Source organism: Equus przewalskii, chromosome 26 (assembly GCF_037783145.1).
Source record: "Equus przewalskii isolate Varuska chromosome 26, EquPr2, whole genome shotgun sequence".
NCBI classification, from domain to species: domain Eukaryota; kingdom Metazoa; phylum Chordata; class Mammalia; order Perissodactyla; family Equidae; genus Equus; species Equus przewalskii.
In genome coordinates, this window is record NC_091856.1 from 11,811,961 (window position 1) to 11,826,736 (window position 14,776).

Sequence of the window (14,776 nt, forward strand, 5' to 3'; positions counted from 1 at the left end):
AATGCGGGGGAAATGTGTAGCAAGAGGACAATGGAATCAGCATTTTCACAGAGTTCTGTGATTTCTCCAGGGCTTCCGCATCCCTGTCTCAGGATTTTCACATTGTCCGGGAGGCAGGTGTCCATTTTTTATAACTGGTAGGCCTAGGAATCAGGGAGGTCAAGTGGCTTTTTCATGGTTACACAGCTGGTCAGTAAAAGAGCCATAATTCTAGCCTGGGGCTTCTATTTCCAGACCTTGTGCTCTTTCCACTACACCATGGAATCTTTCCAGTACAGAATCAGATCCACATCACAGTGGATCATCTGCCAGGTGAGGGACAGGTAGTCATGGAGGTGATGTTGGGATTAAATGAGACAGATTAAATTATAACAGATAGTTATAATTTCCTGTCTTGTGTCCTCTCTCCTCTGGTCCATACTCTCACTGTCCCAGAAATATTAAAATAAAAAACACAAATCCCATCCAATTCTTGCTTGAAAACTCCCATGTCTCCCCGTGATTCTTAGGATAAACTCCAAATTCTTTGGCTCGGCATGCAAAATCTTTCATGAGCGGAACCCTCCTTACCGCTCCAGGCTCACCTCTCTTTGCGCCTTAAGCTACTGCCACATGGGGAAACTCACCTTTTTCATCTTTCCCTATAAATCTCAGTTCCTGTTACATCCTGTGCCACCTTCTTCATCTAGGGGAATCCTTACTTCCCCTTTCCAGGTGAGATATGGCCTCTCACTGAAGGATCATGGAATCCCACGGACTGTGCTCTGTGCTTCCTCCTTGGCTCTTCTCACACTTGCTCCCTCATTTTACTTTGAGCATCTGTCTCTGTAACTCAACTGTTGCTTCTGGCTTAGTTCATCTCTGGGCCCCCGATGCCTAACACAGTTCATGGAACACAATGTGTTCAGGAAACGTTTGCTGAATGGCTTCAGGAAAGGTACAAAGGAACGTCTTTGGGAATTGTGGGTAGGATCAAAACCCACTTGATGTGCTAAATGGGGTTGAGGGCTGCTTGACAATTTCTAATGAAAATTCGTTGCAAGCCTGCATTCCAGTGCCATTGACCATGGTGTTAAACTCAAGGAAAACATAAAAAGTACTTTTAGGGAAAAAAATGATTGAAATAAGGGCCACTAGGTTAACCCTGGGAATTTTCTTCCCCGTACTTCTAGAAACTCCTTTGAGCATGAGGAAGAGATGGAAGTTTGTGGGTCCTTGAATGACTCAGCCTTGAAAGGTCTGGGTTTTCAGCCCAAGGGCAGATTAGCCGATCATGGCCAGAGGGTGCTGGAAGAGAGAGCCTCAGTGTTCTTCCCCAGGGGCAACCCTGGGCGTCTCGCTTGTCCCTCCAGGACCCATGAAGATCTGACCTGCTGGTCCCTACACAACCTTCTTTGAGTCAGTTTTGAATTCTTTTAATCGCCATCTATGAAATCTTCTGATTAAACAAATCAAGGTCTTTGACTCCCTGAAACTCTTCTATGGCATCCTCGACCAATGATCCTTTAGCATCTGCTTGAATCTAGTGGGCTCATGATTCTGGAAACAGCCCCTCAGCTGTTAGCACAAGCACTTTCCTTAAATATTGATCTAAACTCTGCTTCCTTTCACATCCCACTTACTAGTTGTTGGGTGTGGGACGCAAAACTCTCTTTTCTTCCCTCCTAAAAATATTTTCCTCATTGCCAACTTTTAAACCCCTTTTGCTCAGAGGATTTGGCTGTCCCTGAGCAATCCCTTAGCAGGCGTGGAGGTCTGCCTGCAGCGTGGGCTGCCCACAGCTGTCGCTGTGAGTGTCAAATGGAATACAACGTCCGCCAGCCGCACACCAATATGAAGGCATCTGTAGCTTCCTCTGGTGGGAGACGGTCAAGCCTGGAAGAAAGCACTTATTACAAACTATGATAACAGGAATTAAAAACCATCCATGCTCCCTCAGTCATAAATGTTGAAGGTTTTATCTTCTGTGTTCGCTGCCAATGTCTGTCCATATGCAAGAGCTTATTTTTATAGTTAACACCGATAAGGTGGATATTTCTTGCTGTGCTTCTTTCTGCTGAATGAATCCTAACTATTTTTGATGTCATTTAAAAGTTGCCTGAATTATTTTCATGGCTACAGAACAGTTCTTTGAGTGGAAGCACGATGATTTACTCATCTATCCCTGATGGTGGACACGCAGCTTGTTTCCAGGTTTTTGGAGATTATGGATAGAAGGCAACTGAATGACAACCCTTCCCATTCTCCACGTGGCCAGCGGCCGCTGCTAGGGACCTTGGTCTGGACTGAGTCCATCACATCTGAGGGCAATAGTCCACGGGCCTGGAACACCCCAGTGGGTCTGAAAAGAGTCCTGCGGCCCTCGGACTGGGACCCAGAGAGTTTGAGAAAGGCCCGGCTCCTTCATGCCCAGAAAACCCCCACTGAGTGGCTCCATCTTATACCTAGGTTTTTGTCCCGGTTTCCAATTCTCTCATGGGGAGATGGCCCAAGCCCTTGTGGTTAGCTCTGACAACCTCGCTTGTACTGCTGTGGTGGACGCTATGATGGCCCCCAGACCGGTCCCTCTTCAGAAGTGGAGGACATGGTCTCTGGCTGCCAGCAGTGTTACTGTAGACAGCTCTGCAGGGACTGCCTCCAATGACGATTGAAGACAGCCACCTTGCTGAGGCCATGGCTCCTTCCCTGCACCAGCTCATGACGGATGCCGGAGGTAAGGGCCTGGCTCTCTCTCTGCCTGGCCATCCCAGCCCGAGAGCTGAGGCCTCCATCAAGGCTGTATCACAGCCCAACTTCTCCCTCTGCTCAATTCTGCTTGCTTCCTCCTACTCCTTTCCACAGGCATCGATCTCAGGAACACACCCTAATAAACCTCCTGCATGTTAATCTCCATCTCAGAGTCGGCTTCCTGGGAAATCCAACCTGTGACACCTTCCTAGTCTCTACTGCCTGGGACTCTTCCCACACCAGCTAGTTGTGGCCTGGGATGCTGATGCAGGTGGCATGTCCCCCACCCCTGCGTTACTCCCTGAGATGCTGATGCAGGTAGGATGTCCCCCACCCCTGGGTTATTCCCTGGGATGCTGATGCAGGTAGGATGTCCCCCACCCCTGGGTTATTCCCTGGGATGCTGATGCAGGTGGGATGTCCCCCACCCCTGGGTTACTCACTGGGATGCTGATGCAGGTGGGATGTCCCCACTGCCCTGGGCCACGGCCTGGGATGCTGATGCAGGTGAGATGTCCCCCACCCCTGGGTTACTCCCTGGGATGCTGATGCAGGTGGGATGTCCTCCCCTCTCCTGAGCCATGAAGCTGCCTCAGCTACATCCAGGGGATCAGTGACCCTTGATGAATCAGTTTCTGGCTCTTCCCCTGAGATTGTTTCAACTCTTCTCTCCCCTTTAAACCTCCACAAAGAATTCCTAGGTTCTGGTGACCAGATGGTTAGAACATGCTGAAGGCTCCTGACCTTCCTTTCCTCCCATCCATCTCTTCCTCCCCTCCGCTGCCCCATCACTGCTCTGTGGGGGCCTCCATCATCTGTTCCCTGCTTAGACTGTGGTCCCATCCCCCTAACTGCCATCCCTGTCTGCTTTCTTCTTCCAAACCATGGCCCAAGGGACCATTCTAAAGCTCACATATGTTTATTTCATCCCCTTACCTAAAACCTTCAATAACTCCTTATAGCCTATTAGTCAAAGCCTAGCCTCTTAGCAGAACTCTGAGGGCTCTGTGGTGTGCACCCACCTGCCTCCAAGCACCTGTAGCCCCGGCTTCCCTCTGCTCTCCCACATACTGCATGCAAGCTTCTAAGATTTTGCTCAGGCTGTCCCCTCTGCCTGGAATGCCACTCACAGCCTTCCTCACCTGGTTAACTCTTGCTCATCCTTCTGGATTCAGCTCATTTGTCAATCTTTTCAGGAATCCTTTTTCTGAACCTCCAGGTAGGGCCAGGAGGCCTTCCTTAGAAAGTCTCATGGCCCCCAGTGCTTACCACTTATCTTTCATATTGAAACAAGTGTCCCCTTCTCTGTCTCATCCAGTGGACCCTGGGTCCTTTGAAGGCAGTGAGCAAGTCTTGTTCCTACCTGCATTTCCAACACCAGGAAAGGAGCCAGCCTGGTTCTCTTGATTTATCGTGCTGCATTGGTTTGCAAAGTATTATATCAATTTAAATTGTTGCAGGCAATGTGCAAATGAACTAAATTCAATATAACGTCACCAAAATTGGGTATTGTTAGCTTATAAATTTGATGGCTATAAAATGCCCTACCTTGTTTTGATTGCATTTAAAAAATAGATATTAGGATTAAAACGGCTGTTCAATAGCATTTCTTCTTGTATGAATCACATCTTCTGTCCTGTACCCTCTGCATGACCACTGACAGTCTCATGCGTGGTCTTAACTTGGAATCCTCAGCACTGAAGCGGGCTTGTCCTTCGGGTGAGCTGGCGCGAATGTGGCTGAGGGGTTTTGAAGTCATTCCATCCCTCTGTGAGATTCAGTTTCCTTTCTTTAAAATGACAGGTTTCTTTACCTTACCCCTGACTGGAATCACTTGGTGGCTTTAAAAAAATACAGACTCCCGGGCTCACAACCACTGATTTGGGCTCTCTCAGTGGAATTGGGGTTTTCTGAAGCCTCCTGGGTGAATCCAGTGCAGCCAAATCCACAGGCTGACTTTAGGAAGCACTGGCTGCCAAGCTCTGTCGTCTGCAAGCTTCTGCCAGGCTCAGGTATTTGTCAGACCCTGGAGGAAGGAAGATGGGGGAATGTAATCTATTGCTGCGTTCTGATACCTGAAGGCACCTCATGGAGCGAACAGCATTCTTACTCCCCACGGCTCCAGAGCGAGAACCAGCATGATGGGCTGGAAACTCCACGGAGGCAGATTTGGCTCAGGATATGCGGAAACTGGCAAAAGACCCACGTTATCCAGCACAGGAGCAGGCTGCCTCGTGGGCTGTGGAGAGAGACAAAGCAAGGATGTTTGGCCCCGGGGTTCCCGTGGGGCAAGCCTCCCGACGTGGAAGCTGCCCTCAGAGAGGCAAGGGAGCAGTATGTACACACTCGGCGTGGAAGACCGTGGCTTGGCTCTGCCCCCTGCTAGCTGTGCGATGTCAGGCAAGTTGTTGCACCTGTCTGTCTCGGTTTCTTCATCTGTAAAATGAGGGTAATAGCAGATCCTACTCATTGAGGGTTTTTTTTTTTAAAAAAAAAACCAACATCTTTATTGAGATGTAATTCGCGTAACTACTTAATTCACCCATTTAAAGCATACAATTCAATGGTTTTTAGTATGTTCACAGAATTGTACGGCTATTATCACCTCACTGACTGATTACGAAGATAGAGTGAGACCCTGCGGGGGAAACATTGAGCACAGTGCCAGATGCATAGCATGTACTCAGAAAATGCGGGACGTTCCTGTTTTTTTTTTTTTTTAAATTGAGGTGACAGTGGTTTATAACATTATATAAATTTCAGGTGTACATCATTATATCTTGATTTCTGTGTAGATTACATCATGTTCACCACCCAAAGACTAATTGTTACCCATCCCCATTACACATGTGCCTAATCACTCCTTTAGCCCTCCTTGCTCCCCCCTTCCTTTCTGGTAACAACCAGTCCAATCTCTGTCTCTACGTGTTTTTTTGTTGTTGTTTTTATCTTCTATTTATGTGTGAGATCATACTGTATTTGACTTTCTTCCTCTGACTTTTTTTCCTTGGCATAATGCCCTCAAGGTCCATCCATGTTGTCACAAATGGCCAGGTTTCATCATTTCTTATGGCTGAGTAGTATTCCATCGTGTTTATATACCACATCTTCTTTATCCATTCGTCCCTTGATGGGCACCTAGCTTGCTTCCAAGTCTTGGCTATTATGAATAATGCTGCGATGAACATAGGGGTACATGTATCTTTATGTATTCATGTTTTCATGTTCTTTGGATAAATACCCAGCAGTGGAACAGCTGGATCGTATGGTAGTTGTGTTCTTAATTTTTTGAGGAATCTCCATACTGTTTTCCATAGTGGCTGCATCAGTTTGCACTCCCACCAGCAGTGTATTAGGGTTCCCTTTTCTCCACATCCTCTCCAACGCTTATTATTTATTGTCTTGTTGATTCTAGCCATTCTTACAGGCATGAGGTGATATCTCATTATAGTTTTGATTTACATTTCCCTGATAGCTAATGATGTTAAACATCTTTTCATCTTCCTGTTGGCCGTCTGTATATCATCTTTAGAGAACTGTCTGTTCAGATCTTTCACCCAGTTTTTAATTGGGTTGTTAGCTTTTTTGAGTTGTATGAGTTCTTTGTATATTTTGGATATTAACCCCTTATCAGATATATGGTTTGCAAATATCTTCTCCCAATTGTTAGGTTGTCTTTTTGTTTGATTGATGGTTTCCTTTGCTGTGCAGAAGCTTTTTAGTTTGATGTAGTCCCGTTTGTTTATTTTTTCTATTGTTTCCCTTGCCCAGCCAGACACAGTACTTGAAAATATGCTGCTAAGACCGATGTCGAAGAGTGTACTGCCTGTGTTTTCTCCTAGAAGTTTTATGGTTTCAGGTCTTACATTCAAATCTGTAATCCATTTTGAGTTAATTTTTGTTTATGGTATAAGAGAATGTTCTACTTTCATTCTTTCGCATGTGGCTGTTCAGTTTCCCCAACACCGTTTATTGAAGAGACTTTTCTTTCTCCATTGTATGTTCTTGGCTCCCTTGTTGAAAACTAGTGTCCATAGATGTGTTGGTTTATTTCTGGGCTCTTGGTTCTATTCCAGTGATCTGTGTGTCTGTTTTTGTGCCAGTACCATGCTGTTTTGATTGCTATAGCTTTGTAGCATATTTTGAAATCAGGGAGTGTGATACCTCCAGGTTTGTTCTTTTTTCTCAGGATTCCCTTGGCTATTCAGGGTCTTTTGTTTGTTCCATATAAATTTTAGGATTCTTTGTTCTATTTCTGTGAAAAATGTTGTTGGAGCTTTAATAGGAATTGCAGTGAATGTGTGGATTACTTTAGGAAGTATGGACATTTTAACTATGTTAATTCTTCCAATCCAAGAGCATAGAATATCTTCCAAGTTCTTTGTGTCTTCTATTTCTTTCAATAATGTTTTATGGTTTTAGTGTACAGATCTTTCACCTCTTTGGTTAAGTTCATTCCTAGGTATTTTATTCTTTTTGTTGCAATTGCAAATGGGATGGTATTCTTAATCTCTCTTTCTTCTACTTCATTATTAGTGTATAGAAAAGCAACTGATTTTTGTATGTTGATTTTGTATCCTCCAACTTTGCCATATTCATTTATTATTCCTAAGAGTTTTTTTGTGGGTTCTTTAGGGTTTTCTATACGTAAAATAACTTCATCTGCAAATAGTGACAGTTTCACTTCTTCCTTTCCAGTTTGGATCCCTTTTATTTCTTTTTCTTGCCTGATCACTCTGGCTAGGACTTCCAATATTATGTCTCATAAGAGTGGCAAAAGTGGGCATGCTTTCTGGTTCCTGTTCTGAGAAGGATAGCTTTCAGTTTTTCTCCATTGATAATGATATTAGCTGTGGGTTTGACATGTATGGCCTTTACTATGTTGAAGTACTTTCCTTCTATACCCATTTTATTTGGAATTTTTATCATAAATGGTTGCTATATCTTGTCAAATGCTTTCTTTGCATCTATTGAGATGATCATGTGGTTTTCATTCTTCATTTTGTTCATGTGGTGTATCACATTGATTGATTTGTGGATGTTGAACCATGCTTGCATCCCTGGAAGAAGTCCCATGTGACCATGGTATATGATCTTTTCAACGTATTGTTGTATTCAATTTGCTAGTTTTTTGTTGAGGAGTTTTTGCATCGATGTTCATGGACATTACTATTCTTGATGGATTTCTTATCTTGGGTGACAGATAGTTGGGGTGACAACCTCATGGGCCTATTGCAGGGGACACTCAGATATCAGGGAGGGAGGAGACGGCCTGACTGTGGGAGCTTTCTGGTTTCTTCTCCCTTGTGGATCCGCATGTCTATAAAAATAATTACTAATGTACACAGGTGTGCAAATCATGTAAAAGTCTTTAATTCTCACATTAGCTCTGCGAGCTAGATTTTTCTCCTCATTTATCTCCATTCTTCAAGGTGAAAACTGAAGCTTAGAGAGGTCATGCCTTTTCCAAGATAAAATTCTATGATCTCTTTAATACAGGGCAGATAAATAAGTCTGAGAATTTGCCTCTTACTTTTTTGGGTTTTTGGATACCACTTAAGTTTGGAAAGCATTGCAAGTTTCCAGAAAGGATAAGACCAGGTATAAAAAAATCCAAGAAGGACAGAAATTGACTTTAAGTTTATGTGACGGCTGGTGAGCAGCCTTCCCTGAGTGCTCTCATTTCTCGCCTTTTCCTTCCATTTTCTTATTCATGCCGCAGGTCAAGGAGACACACTAGATAATGCCCAAAGACCAGAGGGGGCTCTTTGATGAGAGAATGGCAGGTCCAAGAAACTCGAGAGATGGCATTCCTACTCACTGTGAGCTTGGACCCTTTGGTGTGCTTTTGGTTTGGGGGCTTTAAAATCCTGATGCTTGAGTGAGTCCCTGACCACCCAGTTTTCCCGAGGTGGGTTGAATCAGTTCCAGCCGCACTTTTTTGGCTTATTTTCCCCATTGTCAACTTCCAACTGGATGCACTGATGTTCCTCTACAGGTGCTCTTTCGTCCCCGCCCCACACCCATCCGGGCTGAGGCAGGGGGTGGGCACCTGCTGCTGGCACCTCTCCTCCTCCCATGTGGGTAGGCTCAGGGTTGCGTGAGTCTCCTTGTTAGCCAGAGCAGAGAAGGGGCACCCAGCATGGGCCCCTGAACCCCTTACTGTTGCCTGAGATGTACCCTTGCCCCATGTCTCCCCATCCCTATATCAGGATGCCCACTTCAGACCGTGATTCCACAAAACTTGGTGGGCCCCCTATAGTTGGCCTGTGTTCCGGCTCCCCTGCTAAGTCCCTGTGCTGAGGTCCCCCTGTGTGTAGGGCTGCCTTCCTGTTTCCCCTTGGTCTGACCCCCAATGCCAACTGTGGGCTCACCTGCTGGCTGGGCATTGTCTACTTTTGTTTATGACAAAACCCCCAGGATACAGCGTTATTCCTGGCACATAGTAGGAGCTGAATAAATATTTATTGACCAAATAAATTGTAAACATTCAAGGGAAATGCGAATTGCAGGAATAGATGGTGATCAGCTATTTGTTTTCAAAGCCAGGAGGATTTTAAAAGTTTGCATTGTTTAGTTTCACCAAAACCTAACCTGTTAGAGAAACATAAGACTGATTTCCTTAGGGTTTAAAAGCTGCCAAAGGACTTAATTTACCATGCTGAAACTCCTCAAGTTTGAGAGCAGCTCCTCTGGATGTTCCCGCTATATCATCCCGAATCCTGCTTGCAGTTCTGCCATTAGGATCTGATGTGTGTTCCCATCCACATGGGGATACACCGCCTTTTCATAATTCTGTAAGAAAATGACTGCAGCCATCTTGGTTGTTCAAAACCTGAATCCATCCAGATATTTATTTATAAACACAGCCCCTCATAGGATTTGAAGGGTTTCAGATACTCTTTGGTGGTATTTCAAATCTAAGAATTCACTTTTCAAAAATGAAATCTTGTGGTTGTTTCCCTAATCTTGTGGTTTGGAAGACCAAACATTTGACTAATAGAATAAAAGGGAATAATAGTGCTGGGTGTAAACTGAGTGTGAGGCCAACTGAGAAGGTGGCACAGGGTGGAGGAAGTTTTCCTCCTGGTCCTCCCTGTGCTGCTACCTGTTTCTTGGGCCATCACTGAGGAAAGCCCTGGGGACCCCATTCTAGGAAGTTGCCTGTGCTCCACAATGCTGCCACCGCCCTAATGGAGCTATGTCTGATTGCTCCAGATTTTAACACATTCTTCACATGGCCTCTGTTGTGGACTGACTTGTGTCCCTCCAAATTCCCACGTTGAAGCCCCCACCCTCAATGTGACTGTATGTGGAGAGAGGACCTTTATGGAGGTAATTAAGGTTAAATGAGGTCATAAAGGTAGGGCTCTAATCTGATAGAACTAGTGTCCTTCTAAGAAGAGGAAGAGACACCAGAGATCTCTCTCTCCGAGCACGCATAGAGGAAAGGCCGGGTGAGGACACAGTGAGAAGACATGTCTCTAAGCCAGGAAGAGAGTCTGAACCAGACACTGAATTGGCCGCATCTTGATCATGGACTTCTAGCCTCCAGAACTGTGAGACAATAAATGTCTACTGTTTAAGCCATGCAGTCCCTGTTTTTGTGTTATGGCAGTTCTAGCAGACTAATCCAGCCTCCTCATAGACTTTCTTTCTTTTTTTCCCCCTAGGGACAGCATCTTAGTTTCTCAGGGCTACCATAACAAATTACTATAAATGTGATGGCTTAAAATAACAGAAATTTGTTCTCTCACAGTTTTAGAGGCCAGAGGTCTGAAAACCAAGTGTCAGCAGGGCGCCCTCTGTCCCAAGGTTCTGGGGAGGATCCTTCCTCACCTCTTCCCACTTCTGGTCGCTCCAGGTGTTCCTTGGCTTGTGGCAGTATCACTTGAATTTCTCACTCTGTCTTCACATGGCCTTCTCCTCCTTCTCTCTGAGTCTTCTCCTGCCACTTATAGGAACACTTGCTATTAGATTTAGGGCCCACCCAGATAGTCCAGAATGATCTGCTCTCGCTATCCTTAATTTAATTACTTCTGCAGAGACTCTTTTTCCAAAGAGGTCACATTCACAGGTTCTGGAAGTTAGGATGTAGACATATTTTTGGGGAGGGCCACCATTCAACCCTCTATAGACAGGCTATTTTATATAACACAAATGATGACCAACATACCTATGCTTCTAGATAGATAACCATGCCCTTTTGACACATATAAGCTCATAGGATCTTGATAAATGCTGGGAGAGGCAACTCTCATTATAATCTCCATTTACATAGGAGGAAAGGGAGTTAGAAGTGACTTGCTCAAGGCTACACAGTGAAAAAATTATGTGGTTACATTTTAATCCAGGATTTCCTGTCTCCAAATTGTATGTTCTTCTCATTCTGCCCTACTGCCCTACTCTCTCTCAATTACATTGATAAAATGAAGACGATAGTGTTAAAAAGAGTAACTTTGAACCTGTATTGAATGCTTACTTTGGGCCTGGGCTTACTGTCTCATTTAATCCTCACCACAACTCTAAAAGGTGGATGCTATTATTACCTCCATTTTACAGTTTAAGAAACTGAGGCGCAGACAGCTGAAGTTACTTGTCCACGGTCCCCAGGCTGGCAAACAGCAGAGCTGAGGCTTGCATCCAGGTCTGTCTCAATCCAAAACCTCGTCTTAATCCACACTAGCTGCTTTCTTGAAAGAATGATGTAGTACCTTGATATTTGCAAGTAGCTATGGAAATAAAACCCAAATAGTATACAAATTAACAGGCTGGCTATTGGAGTTAAGCTTGCACTCTATTCTGTCTGATTTTTGATTCTGGAGAGGCAACACAACATAACAGTTAGGGGCATGGATCCTGGAGCCAGTCTGCCTGGGTTTGAATCCTTGTTCTACCAGCTACTATCTACGTGACATGGAGCAAGTCACTTCACTCTCTGGTCTCAGTTTCCTCATTAGCAAAATGGGAGTGATGTTCATAGTGCCTACTTTATAGGGTGGCTTTGTGGATTTAATGAGTCAATACTTATAAAGCTTTTAGAACAGTGCCTGGCACATGGTAAGTGCTATATGCATGTTAAATAAAAATAAAAATAAAAATATCAACCTTCATAGAGTCTCAAGACAGGGGTAAGACATACCTTGGGGGCTCATGTGAAGATTAAATGTAAAAGCTCTTAACACAGTGCTTGGTTCAGTGTAGTAGACAACAAATGGTAGCTATTATTTTCATTATATGTGGTGAGTTGAAGGTGGCCGTGGTCTCCTCTCCTTTGCCCTTCTTTGATGAAAACATAGCAGCAGAAGCCCTCAAACTTCCCACCCAAGTTGGCAGGGAGAGCCAGAGTCATCTTGGGTGATTTTAAGGGGGACAATTTTGCCTCAATCAAAATTCCTGTTACGGGAGTGTTGTTTACTGGCGTGAAACTGCAGAGGACCTCAAGGCTCTGCAAAGACCCTCGCCTTCTTGCAGCACCTGCACTAGCTCTCTTCAGCCCGATTTTCTCTAATTCCCTCCTCCAAAATGCACGCAGGCTTTTGTCGAGTGTGAGGAAAGTAATTCACAGGGTGCTGTGTGTGAGACAATCCCCGGGGCCATGTTTGCGCTATACCATCCTTGCTCTCCGCTGTGATTTTGGGATCTGGACTGGAGCCCCTCCACCTCATCTGCCTCCAGGGGAGTAAAGACACACCAAGTTCTCTTTTCAGCTCTGCCCTGACAGCTCTTCTACCTCTAGGCTCAGAGCTTCATGAGGGCAAGAACTGGGCACAGGTGAGGTGCTTGGGGGCGAACGTTTCCAGAGTCAAATTGTGTCGTGGGTAGTTCTGGCCTGCCCAGCTTTCGGGAGCGAAGGAGCAGGGCTGTCTTCATGGGCATGTGACCTGTGTAGTTGCACAAGTCCCTGCACGTAGAAAGGCTCTGCTCTTGGCTTACTGCTCTGCTGTCTCTGTCTGAAAATTCTTAATAGTTTTTGAATAAGGGGTCCAGTGAATTGTGTAGCCACTCCTGGAAGGAGGCTTGTCGACCTTGGAGTTCCCCAAGCACGAGTCCTCAAGAGCTTCATAGGTTTGGTTTTTCCTTTGGATGGTGAACATCTAAAACGAGGTACAGAAGTTTACCATTTTCACTTGGTAAGAGTTTTCTTTGTTATGTATGCCCTTGGTTCTGTGGTTAGAAAGCTTCCCCCAGCCTCCCCAAGACGATGCAAGTATCTGCTGGTCTTTTCTTTTTTGTTTTTTTTTTAAAGATTTTATTTTCCCTTTTCCTTCCCAAAGCCCCCCAGTACATAGTTGTGTATTTTTAGTTGTGGGTCCTTCTAGTTGTGGCAAGCTGGTCTTTTCTTTAGTTACTGGGTCTGTTTTCATTTATCCATCAACCAGATATGGCAGATAAGCTCTGCTTTTTTCCAATAGATGGTTATTATTTTGTTCAAGAAAGATAAGAGTACAGGCTTGCTGAGGTAGAAACACGTGAACAGTCTGAGTGCCGAGGCTGATGGAAGCATGGGCTTGATTGGATTGTTCGAACCAGGGACTCACCTAGAAGGTCAGGGGTCTCAGAATCCAGAAAGGACCAGTCCTCATTCCTGGCATTGCCCTGCCAGCTTTGTTCCCTCTGGGTCACAGAGACACTTTTTGAATTAAGGACACTGTTTGGAAGCAGAGGGACCTGGTTTGAATGTCCTTTTCTCCAGCATGTACAATTTCTGGGAACTTGGGCATAAAAGAGTGAGCCAGAGACAAGGTGTCTACCCTTGCAGAGCTCAGAGCCAGGGGACAGAGGTGACAGAGGGAAATCACCTAACAGCACACATAGGTAGTTACCACACTGCTGTGTGTTATGATGGAACACCGCAGGGAGTTATGAGTGCTTAACGGGGCCGGGAGATCCAGGGCAAGGAAGACAGCCGGCAGGAACTGACATGTGAGGAGAGAGTGAAGGAGGACTTCACAAGGAGGACTTATCAGGCAAGGGGATGGGAATAGGAAGTGGAGAGAAGAGCCTGTGCAACGCCCCTGAGACAGGAGGAGAGCATGGTGCATTAGAGATGTTGAAAACAACCAGTGGGGAATGAGGGGTGGGAGGAGCTAGGGTGATAAATGAGCCGGGAGAGGAGAGTGAGGGTGCAAGGGAGAGAGGAGGATTTTGGTCTTGGTCCTCAGAACGAGAAGTCAGTGAAGCCTTGAAAAGACTTTAAGCTTTGTGTTGTTAAAACCTGTCTGTTATGGAGGGCAGATTGGGTGGGACAAGAGTGGGTAAGGGGCCCAGTTAGGAGGCTGTGCCACTGGCCCAGGCAAGCCTTGGTGCATCAGTGGAAACATCTGATGGCTATTCAGGAAAGAAAAGAATGGGGCTTGGTGGTGGTTGTTAGGGCACTTGTGAAGACTAGTAACACTCCTTACCTCCCAGGGCAGTAAGGACGGGATGAGATAGCATGAGAACAATGCCTGCACGCAGCAGGCACTCAGTAAATAGTAGGTTCCTTCCTCATCCTTGAACCTGGTTTCTGAGGCTCTGTCAGCCCTTGAGTGCCCCCTTGGAGGCGTCAACATAGGGCTTCAGCTTCCCAGAGAGTTCAAGAGCATCACCTCCCACCTTTCTAGATCCCATACCTGTGCAGCTGTTGCTACCTTGTTATGGGATTAGTGGGCAACTGCTCTCCAGTTGAGCTTACTATCAACTGAGCCCCTTGATTCTTTGTCCTCATGCAGCTGAGGCATCTCTGCCACACGTACTTGCTGTCCAGACACAGGCCACAGGTGAGGGGAGGCTGGGTGCAGGCCATTTAATCCTGTGCTGAGGTGGGGCTGAGGTTGTGTGAGGAGCCCCTGGGCCCTGAGCCATGGAGGAGCACAACCTGCCTCCTAAGAGCAGGAGAGCACAGGGCAGAGGCCGTGTGGGTAATGTCCGGGAGGTAGGGAGTTGCAAAACGGGCCATGGGGGAGGAAGGGGCTCAGTCAGGGGCCACTCTCCCAAGTACCCACACTTGTGTGTGTGTACCTGTGTGCCCATGGGTGTGTGCTGATGCATGCATATAAGCACACAT